The sequence below is a fragment of the Mastomys coucha genome, unplaced genomic scaffold, assembly GCF_008632895.1.
Source record: "Mastomys coucha isolate ucsf_1 unplaced genomic scaffold, UCSF_Mcou_1 pScaffold20, whole genome shotgun sequence".
Classification (NCBI taxonomy): Eukaryota; Metazoa; Chordata; class Mammalia; order Rodentia; family Muridae; genus Mastomys; species Mastomys coucha.
In genome coordinates, this window is record NW_022196903.1 from 8,983,292 (window position 1) to 8,994,693 (window position 11,402).

Sequence of the window (11,402 nt, forward strand, 5' to 3'; positions counted from 1 at the left end):
ACAGTCCCAAGATCTTGCTTGACAGCTTCAGGGGGCAGGACTTCATGGAAGCAAGCAGTCAGACAGAAACTATGATAAGCACTTAGCTGGAGGGGGTTCTGAAAAAACAGACTGAAGTAAATTAGCTAGTTAACTGTACATTTGGTTCCTAGAATAGAGTTGGATAATTTTCCATGGGATTCTTCATCTAAGAGATCAAATTCTAGTTACACTTCAAATGGTCTCAGCAACAATGCAAGGAGAAACCTTTGTGCTATCTTACCCTGTGATGCATTCCTTCAACTATTAGAATTTCAACTTGAATGCTATCCAGTTTACATTTAAGTAAACAACAACAAGAACAACAACAACAACAAATCATATATATGAGCCATCCCATACTACAAGAGAGCTGGAAGATTCTAAGTCCTTCATATTTTATTGTGTCTTTGCTATGTTTAGATAGGGATCTCCCCACAAATACTACTTACCACTGTGGCAGCTGCCTAGATTCAGTACAGTGATCTAGTCTACAGGTTTCTGTCTGAGGAGCAATAGGGACTATCAGGCAGCATAGATGTGTAGCAGTCTCCCTTGTTGATTTTTCTAAGTGCAAGCTATCATGTTTATACAAAATCAGAGTTGCTACTGGCACTTTTTCAACTCTCCCCATCATTAAGCGAATCCTTATTACTTAGTAACTTGGTTATCTCATCTGAGCTTCTTCTGACTCTCTGGTTTAGCTGTGGTTTGAATTTAAACTGTCCCTCATAAAATCATGTGCTGCAGATGTAGTCCCCAGATGATGATATTCTTTTGGAAACTGGTAGGAACCTTACATAATGGAATCTAGATGGAGGAAGTAGGTCACTGGGTCACTAGGAATGTGACCTTGAAGATCGACCTGTTCTTATCTCCTTCCTTTCTCTCTGTTTTGTGTCACCATTCAGGCATCCACAATTGCTGCACCACACCTTTCTCACCATGATGTTTGGCCTCACCTAGCCCTGCAATCATACTATCATAGACTGAAATAACACAAGACAAAACAAAATAACTTTCTTGGTCTGTTTTCTTCAGCTATTTTCCCACAATAACAAAAGATGAATACAATAAGAAATATATTAATCAAGATGCTAACTCTGGTAGGTAATTATTGGCCTAAGCACAACTCTTCAAGAAAGATTTGAATTTATACAATTTTTAATATTCGAAACAGGAAATTATTTTGAGTATAGTAGTTGTGGTAGTTTGAATGAGAAATGTTGGCATATGTTTGTGTATTTAAATACTTGACTCCTAGTTGGTAACTGTGTTTTGAATGCTTATAGAAACTTGAAGAGGTAGGCTTGCTGGAGAGGGCAGGCTTTGAGGATTTATAATCTCACCCTATATCCTATTTTCCACCTCTCTGTGTGGAAAAAAACATGGATCAGTGAGTTTCCTACTCTAGCTGTCTGTTTCCATGCCTTACCCCTCAGCTCCATCGTGGACTCTCCCTCTGAAACAGTAAACTAATATAAATTCCTTCTTCTATAAGTTGTGTGTGGTAATTGTATTTTGTCACAAAATGAAAATAACTAATACAGAATCTGGTAGTTATTACTGTGAAGAATCCCACCATGTTTTTATTTGTTGGTCTTTAAAAAAATGAGGAATAAAGGATGCTTTCTAACTTAACTAGAAAAAAACAGTTGGATACTATGAGGAGAAATTAATGGACTGTTCTTGGAGGTCAGTAATACTGGAAGTAATGTGGACAGTGGAGGCCTAGAGCATGAGGTTTCATATCAGAAAAAAGACTTTCAACAACTCTGCAAGAAGACATTCATGTGCAAAGAATTTGTCCATTTTTCTGCTCAGGTCTGAAAATTTTCTTAAGGCTAAATTAAAAGACAACAAGCTAATTTCTTCAACCGAGGGCATTTCTTTTCTTTTTAAAAATTATTTTATTTATTTACATTCCAGCTATTGCCCTGCCTCCTGATTCCCATTCCCTCTCCCACAGTTCCTCACCCCATTACTCCTTCCCTTACCTCCAAGAAGTTGCTTCCTCCACAGCCCCCATCCGTCTTCTGCAGTACTTCAAGGCTCCAGAGGACTAGGCACAGCTTCTAGCACTGAGGCCAGATGAGGCAGTCTTCCAGCAGAGGACATTTCAAAGAAACCTAACCCTGAATCTGTGACATGTTACTGCTAGTTATCCCCATGCATATTTATACTGTGAAACATCATCAAGTGGGACAAAAATATTACAAACCATGAAGCTTGGGGAGAAGAAAAAACCAGAAATTGTTAAGGAGATTAGTGCCATTAACTAACACCCTCCAACTCTGCTTTGGGAAGACAGAAAAAGTAAGTTGAGAACAAGGCCTCATCTGTTCTTCCAAATGTTGGAAGAGAATGAGGCGAAAAGAGTCTTTTGTCTTCAGTAAGGAAACACATGTAAATGCTGCTGCTGCCAATGTGGTAAAAGTAAGGCTCTATCTCAAGTTGGCAGTCTAACCTGGAACTGTCATCCACATGGTGCTGATGTTAGAGACCTGTAAGATGCAAGAGTAATGGCATCTTGGATCCTTCCTCAGTTTCTTTCAGGAGATGTTAAGACCAGGCACCGTAGGACAAAGTTGAGGCTTCTGCAAAGACACCCTAGGAGGCCACTTTGTAATTCTGTCAAAGTGGAACCTGATTTGCAGAAGAGATCCCAAGATGTTGGAAATGACAAAGCCATGAGACATCAGCCAAGAAGAACTTTATATGGAGAGTAAGACCAGCTTGAGGAAAAGAGATAGGTTGCAATTGGCAAAGCTGGAGAAATCAGCCATCTAAGCTCTTTGGAACGGAGACCCTGGATATAGGACATGGAGTTCCACAATTTGGTGTTTGTTCTGCTGGATTTTTGTCTTGCTTTGTTCCAATCTTTCCTCACTATACCCTCATTCCTCCACTTAAAAATAGTAATATATATTCTATGTCATTTTATATTGGAAACATATAATTAAACAGAATATAAAAACTGGAAGTCACAGCTAAGAGATTTTAGAATTTTGAGTGGCATTGAGCCTATAAGAAACTTTGTACAACTTTGAAGTTTTGCAGATGTATTTTGCATTATGATATGGCCATGTTCCTATAAGGTCCAAGGGGCTAAATATAGTGGTTTTTATGAGACAATATCTTCAATAGACTAATGGGTTTAAATAGTTGGTTTCCAACTAATGACATTTTTTGTTTTGGTTTGGGAGGGTGGTTATAGAACCTGTAGGAAGTCTAGTCTTCTTACGAGAAGTATGCTGGGGAAAGGCTTTGAGTATTTATAGTCTCATCCTATTTTCTACTTACTGTTTCTACTTCCTCAGTGAAGATAAAATATTATCTATGAGCTTTCTACTCTAACTGTCTGCTGCCATGCTTCCCCCAGGAATCATAAGCCAACACAAACCTTTCCTTCTATAAGTTTCATGGTCTTTTAGCAAAGCAACAAAAAAGTGTGAATACAATGGGGTTCCTCTATCACTCAACCACCATTTAATATTGTCATTGCCCTTCTTCTGATCACTTTAATCTATCATTTAACCACTAATCCTATGCCATTGTTTCACATGGGAACAAAGTACATAAAACAGATGATTACATTTTAAATGATATATGTGGATTCTTCACATCACTTACATCAGCACTGCTGCTCAAGCTGCAAAGCCTCTTTCTCTAAATTTCATTTATAACTTTCTTCTAATAGCTTCTGAAAAAATATTGAGTGATAATCACATAGTGTTGATTCTATCATCTTGATAGTTTTGTATTTCTCACCTCTATCCTCCAGGCATTGCTTCCTTTGTATTGCATGACGGTCACATGATTCTTCTCTGGTCTCTCAAACAACAGTTTCCTGCCCACTTGACCTCCTATTAGGTTTCAACCACGGTGGTTGTGGCATCTGCCTTTTGAAATGTGTATCTAAACACAATGTGTACCATTGTTAGGCCTCACTGCATAGGATGATTTATAATTAATTGATTTTCTGTGAATCTAGCCTAAGCTTGATTTTTATTTGGGCCTCACAGATCAATTATGCTCTGGGTATGCAGATGCTTATGATTTTATCTAAACACATTCTTACAGCACAGAGTCAGGTACATGAAATGATCTTACATCAAACTCCACTCCTGACTTTACTTGGTGATTCCCTATTCTAGCATTGCATTTTGTAATCAATTGTTCTGTAATCCCTAAGTCTGCATCTTATTGCCATCATATTGCCATTGATGCCATTGAGGCAGTGTGGGGCAGTGGTCTGCTCAGGTAGATTAAGCTCAGTAGAGTCCTTGGCTTTGTGCCCCAAAGCCCCTGTGGGCAATTACTGCTTGCAGGGGGAGGAAGGAGCTTGGCTATAACTTCTCAGTCTTTGGTTCCTCTATCAGTCACAATCCCTCCCAGCTGCCCCTGAAGGAGATGTGTGCAGACAATACCCCAAGCTCCCAGCATTCTAGCTGGGAGCCTATCCCCAGTCAATCGATCACAAGCCAGACATGCCACTCCCCATACAATAAAAGGGGTGGTTTGCCCCCTCCTGTCTCTCTTGCTCTCTTGCTCTTCCTCAAGCTTCTTGCTCATTGTCTCTATTCTCCTCTTCCTCTCTTTCTCTCCCCTCTCTTTCCTGCTCTTTGTTCTCTTCTCTTGCCTTATTGCTCTCTTGCTTTCTTTTCTTTCCTTTCTTTCTCTTTCTTTCCTCCTCTCCTTCCTTTTCTCTCTACTTGACTGTCCTATTTTCTCCTTCCTACAAAAAAAAAAAAATCTCATTTATACATTGCCTCCTTTTTAACTAATTCGCTCCCTGCCCGCAGGCCGCAGCGTCAGGGAAAGAGAGAGACACAGGCCTCAACACCAGGTCCCAATTTTGGTACAACAGATGCAAATGCATCAATCCCATTTCTCTGTGCATTCTGTAAAATCCTAATAATTGCACATATCACATCATTTTGCAATATTCCCACAAGAATATTTTTGTTTTAATTTTTGTTCCTACAAGAGTTTAAGTTATCTTGATTAATTATACTTTATCAAAGTTTAGAAGCTTTTTTTCCAGGCTACAAACTGACTGTGAGACTAATCTGGAAAACAGAGCCACATTTCACATAAATATGCTTACAGTACACACACACACACACACACACACACACACACACACACACACACTGAATAAGTAAATTAATTTAAGAAATTTTTCTCATTGAGAGACACTGTCTATAAAGGATATCTACTGATTAGGACAGAATGTTGTCATGTCACATGCCTGTTATCTTTTTCTACACAAAATAAAGAATACTCACATTTTTTTTTGCCTGACTGCTCTAGTTATTACATACTAATGCTAGTAGTGGCATAAAGGATATAGCCACTTTGGAAAATAGTTTGGTGGTTTCCTCAAAGTTTGTATATACAATGTTCAAGTAATCCATCCAGCCATTCTGCATGCATGTGTAGTCACCAAATAAATAAAAGTGGTATGTCCTTGGAAAGATATGTATATTAATGTTCATGGAGATTTACAGAAACAAAAAAGTGGAAACAATCCCAACATCTCTCAATAATCTGTAGAGAAATAATAAAAGAAACATTTTCTACCCTTTCTTTACCTTTTCAAGGGCTCTTCATCAAATGTTCAGTCCCAGTCCGGATTCTCCTGTGCATTGTGCATCTACTATTCACATACGTTATTACATTAGATTACTTTTTGTGGACTTGTCTGACTCATAACTTCATTGGATTGCAGATACTAAGAATGATGATGAGGAGGATGTCCTCATCAAATACCTTTCACCTTTTTGTTCGAGATAGGGTCTCATAGTAAGCCTGGCGCTGGCTGATTCAGCTAGCCTCGGTAGCTAGCAAGCTCCAGAGACTGCTGTCCTTCCTCTCTCTCTCTTCCAAGCAGTGGAACTGCACACTTATTGAGAAATGTTGCTATACCAGTTTGTTGTTGTTGCTTTCAATGTTGGTGCTGCGAACCAAAGCCTGGTGCTTGTAAGGCAAGCACTTTACTGACTGAACAATCTCCCTGCCTAGACAGCAACTTTTATGTTGACTACATGATGGGATTTATGATATCACAGATATGCTGTTATTATACTTTATTTCATCCATTTCATTCCATATTTTCTAACATTGTTAGTGGGAAAACTTAAAGTTACCAGTGGTAGTTTAAATTAGAATGTCCTCATAAGCTCAAATATTTGAATGCTTGGTCATTAGTGAGGGGCATTACTTGGAAAAGATTGGAAGGTGTGGCCTTGTTGGAGCATGTACGGCCTTGTTGGAGGAACTGAGCCATTGCAGATGGACTTTGAGGTTTAAAAACACCAAGCCGGTCTCTGTGTGTCATCATGGTGTCTCTTCATAACAGTAGAATACTAGCACATACCCACATTGCTTATAATCTTGGGTAACATATTTTGGCTGGGCAGCACTGGTACAGAAGATGTCATTTTTCTTTGCTACCTCATCTAACAATTGTCATTTCTAAGGATGATTGTCTTTACTTAGGTTAACTTTTAATATTTTTTTATTATTCTGCTTTTAATAGAAGAATAAAAGGAGTCATAATATTTGATGGTGGGATTCTAAAGCATTAGAGGAAGAATGCTGTGTTTTGAAATGAACATTGTCAGGAGCCATCTAGGAAAGACCAAGGCTAGAAGGTGGCCTTCCCAGAGGTGGCTCACCTTTTTACATGGACTAAGATGGGTGAGCTCTGAGAGGCGAGGTCCTCAAGATCCTTCATCTCGGGACTGCATCTTGTAGCTGATAGTGTGCTATCACTATCACATAGCCTAACAATTCCTGGGCATCCGCCTACCCTATTGGTCAGATTTCCTGCAGATCAATATAAAAATAAACGTTCATGGATTAATGCTATTTAGGTGAATTAATAATTTTATAGGATTCCTGAATTTATTCAGATAATCTTAGGAAGAAAGTTTTAAGAGAGGGTTTTAGTTGTTTTGCTAGAAAGAAGTGATAAAGTTAGAATCAGGGATGGAATGTGCCCACTCCTCAGGATAGGAGGTAAAAGCTACATAATATGAAATACAAATATTACACTAAAAGGAGATATGGGCTTAGGACAAATTTGTGTTCAAGGAAAAGTATTCAGGTGCAAGGATAAAGCCACAGGTGTGCACTATGATAGGACAAGACCATGTGAAACTGTTGCTTTGAACTTATAATGATTGTATAGAATGAAACATTGCTTTGAACTTAATATCAACTTTTGTTACTCCAATCTTGTGCAACATTTTATCTTTGAGATTATTTTCTAAGAACTTTTGTCTATATAAAGGCCAGAGAAAGGAAATAAAGATGATGGTTTGGCTTGGGGAGTTCTGCCCCATCCACCCACCCATCCATCCATCCATCTATCCATCCATTCAAATGTATATGTCTGTTTTATTTATATGCACTTATGTAGGTCTATGTACATGTATGTAAGTATTTGTGAACACTTGTGAAGTTGATTGAGAAAGACAGCTGGGTCTCGCCACAGTGTGGGAGTATAAATGTATATGTGTATGTGCATATTTGCCTGTGTAAGAGATTTTAATTCTTTTCTTTTTTCCTCTCTGGTTCACAAACTGGTTAACGAGTCTTGTCAGTAAGAGTGAGAGAAGGCAGCACTAACAATAAGCCCCCACTCCCTTAGGCAACAGGTATTAATTCATCTGCAGCCATTAGCTTCTGGTCCCAGAATAAAGAAGAATCAAGGAGAACACTAAGCAACCTTAGTATTTGCGAAAACAAGACTTATTCCTGAGCCCCACTGATGCTTCCCTCAGCCCTTGGCTGCCTTCCAGAGAGTACTCAGCTCCTATAAGCTCCTGCCAGAACATGAAGGGACATTCTGGTTATTAGAAGAAGTTTCTGGGCTGGATTGAGAAGTGAGAAGTTGAAACTGGTTAGAAACATACAGTTCTGCATTGAAAACATTTTCAGTTTTCACCAGTGATTGCTTGAGGGAAGGGGATTGTGGCCATTGGGACACAAGAAAACAGCAGTGGAGTGGAGCTCTCAAGTCTAAATGGCTTTTGTTAGCATTCTGTCTAAGCTCCGCCCCACAGTTTCCTGGCAACAACCAGGTAGACCTGACCCACTATAAAAGTGCCTTACTTGCTCTCTTGCCTTCTTGATCTCATTCTTTCTCTTCCCCCCTCCATCCCCTCTCTTTCCATGTGCTCATGGCCCATCTCTACTCCTCTACTTCTCTACTCTCTCTTTCTCTGCCTCTACTACCCTCTTAACTCCCTTCCCTATGCCCTTAATAAACTCTATTCTATACTATATCGTGTGGCTGGTCCCTCAGAGGGAAATGATGCCTTGGCATGGACCCACTGAGGCACCCCCTTCCCCCATACCTCACCACATCTCCATAGAACACATCTCCCCTCTCTTTATCTTTTTATAAACACATCAGCTTTCTGGTGAATTAAGAACAGAGTGTGCTCAGGGGAAAAGCCATCACCACTCTATGACTCGGAGCAGAGATTACATTAGACTTTGACAAAAAGTAACACCCTGCATTACATTTCAAGTCTTTTCTCTATTTGTGCTTAAATTAGTTTTTATTTTCTAAAGCTCTTGCTAACAATCTATTACGCATGCTCAATGAGCTATTACATATACACAGGGAAGCTTGCACAGTTCACATCTTTCCCCTTCCTATGGTAGTTTCAGATTGGATGTTTTCCGAAAAGAAAAAAAAAAGATTAGTAAAGCTTCCAAGTAGATATTTTTTTAAATATTACTTTGAATTTTGAGGCTACACATGGGAAAGTGATCAAGAACTCTCAGCAGAGCTCCCTTGAAACAATGTTTTCATGTTAATGTAAATTAATTAACTTCCACTTATTTGATTGAGGAATCGTTTATAAAGTAACAATGTTACCCTGGGATACATTCTGAATGAACTTTTATTTGAAAGCTGCTATACTCTCAAGAAGAAACTACTGTTGATGTGCCTATAAGGAACTAGGCTCAGATTTGAAAATACAAAGACAAGTGAGATTTTGAATTTTGAGAAAGAATATGGGTTAGAAATAGAACTAACCACAAATGTATTTGGCAAAGATTCATCTCTTAAAGGTTAAAAAATTACTTCTGCTGCTCTTCTGAAAATGTTCACAGTAAATTATGATGCCTTCATAGAGTGTATTAGAAAATTTATATCATTATACATCCTTCAGTGGTGCTATGTTAAGGTCTACCCCACCACCACCATAGCTGCAGTCATTTTATTTCATGACTGACAACTATTTCATACTGTTGCTGAAATATGCCTGCCAGTCATTGATATAAAAAAAATAACTTGTGTCAGAGTAAAGTCATGCTGATCACATATCCTGTTATGTTCTGGGTTTTCTGTATGAGGTTTGTTAATCTTAAGAAATTCCAAAGCCTTATATAAGACCCGTCAAGTTAAAGGTCAATATAAACTTATGTCTAAAATATTTTGAGTCAGAGATGCCTACCAGACAACACTCACTGCACTTGTGTATAAACTCATTGTGGTTTGTGTGTGTGTTTCCCTTTATAAACCTGCCCTGAGAGATGTTTGTTGTCTTAGCTCAGATAATTTTGAGCTGTGCCCCTGATCCAATCAGTATTACACTGTCCATTCAATACTATTTGATAGCTGTGTGGTCATATACAAATTATGCCACCTGGAATCTTGTATCTTCTTTCTTTCCTTCAGTTGTGTACATGTGTATAAGTATGCAGGGTTGTGAGTATGGAAACTTGGGACAATACAGGGTTTCTTTTTCAAACATTCTCTACCGTAGCTATAATAAGATAGTGTCTCTCACTGAGTCTGGGCCTCACCAATTTGCTAAGGCCAGTGAGCACCATTGATTCTTTCTTTTCTGCTTTCTCAGAGCTGAGATCACAGATACCAACCTCTAGGCCTAAATATTTTATGTGTTTTCTGATGAATTGAACTAGATTCTTCCCACTTATGGAACAAACACTTTACAGACCTCGTGATCGCTCTGGTCTTTATTTTCTGTTTAAAATAAATTTGAGATAATAATAGAATGTAATCCAAGGATTTCCCATACAAATTAAAAAGATATGAACTAAAATACTTCATGTACTACATGACACAACAAATTCATCCATTCACTAAACATTACATATTTTGTAACATTTTCATACTAATTGATTATGACAAATACACTGTAAAAGTTGAAAATCAATAAAGTTAGTCATTGGTTTAAACATTTTAATACAGAGAAATTTGACTATCTAGGTTTGAAGTAATGTAGATGTAGGTGGGATATACAGAAGATGCTTATGCTAGCTTATGCTACACAGAAGGGTGCTTGGCGATGTGAACCAAAGGTTCAAAAAGATGAGGTGTTTGCAGAATTTAACAAAGGGTATTGAAAAGAGAGGAAACACAAAGGTGTAGTCGCACAACTAAGAATTTGCTACCAGTGAAAGTAGGGCAAATGGCTACAGGGAATAATACTTTTGTTATATGTCTGGGAAACTGTCCCAGGTATCCAGCCAGAAACACTCCAGTCCTTTAAGTCCTCATTTTCTGTTACGGAAGATTAAGTAAAATAAGCCACACCCAAGAACAAAAAGCACATGCTTTATATACAGGGAGTGTAAGTTTAAAAGAGCACGTGTCTGCATCTATAAAATAAGTAAACTCAGTTTCCTAATGTTACCCAGCCAGCTTGAAACTTAAAGGTGTAGGCTGTGATAGACTTGCATACTAACAATAAGCCATATACTTGAGAATGACTAAGAGATTAAATTATGAACTATTTGTCAGCTTATAAGTTTTAGCAACAAATTTCTAAGGAAGTGACATTTGCAATCTGGCTGCCAGCTCTTAATATGTGGGAGACTCTCATTCAAGGAAATCATGAGAAACATGGAAGGAACAAGCATGTTTTGAAGATTTAACTTAGTGTGGAGGAATACCTTATTTCAACACCCGTGAAAGTTTTACTCAGATCAGAACTTCTATTCAGTTATTTCACACTATCCAAAACATTGCTTCTAATATCTAATAACATGTAGACTGACATGGATCTCAAAATTCCAAAAGAGAAAAATGCTGGCATTTTCCAAAAATTTTTCTTTTAAAATATTCTTTAATCATTAAAAGAAGAATTGGAGAAAGTCTGTCTAGCATTAAAGATCTATCTTTAAAATACTTTACTGTTTATGGATAAAAACTTTGTCACAATGATATCTAATTGTGTTTTATAAAATATATAGAGAAGGAATATATTTGGTGGAGGTATGGTAGGTGTGGGGGGAGGGAGTGCCTCTGCGGGCCCATGCTGAGGTGTCTCTTCCCCCTGAGGGACCAGCCATCATATTCAGGGCATGGGGAGGGAAATTGAGAGGGTAGT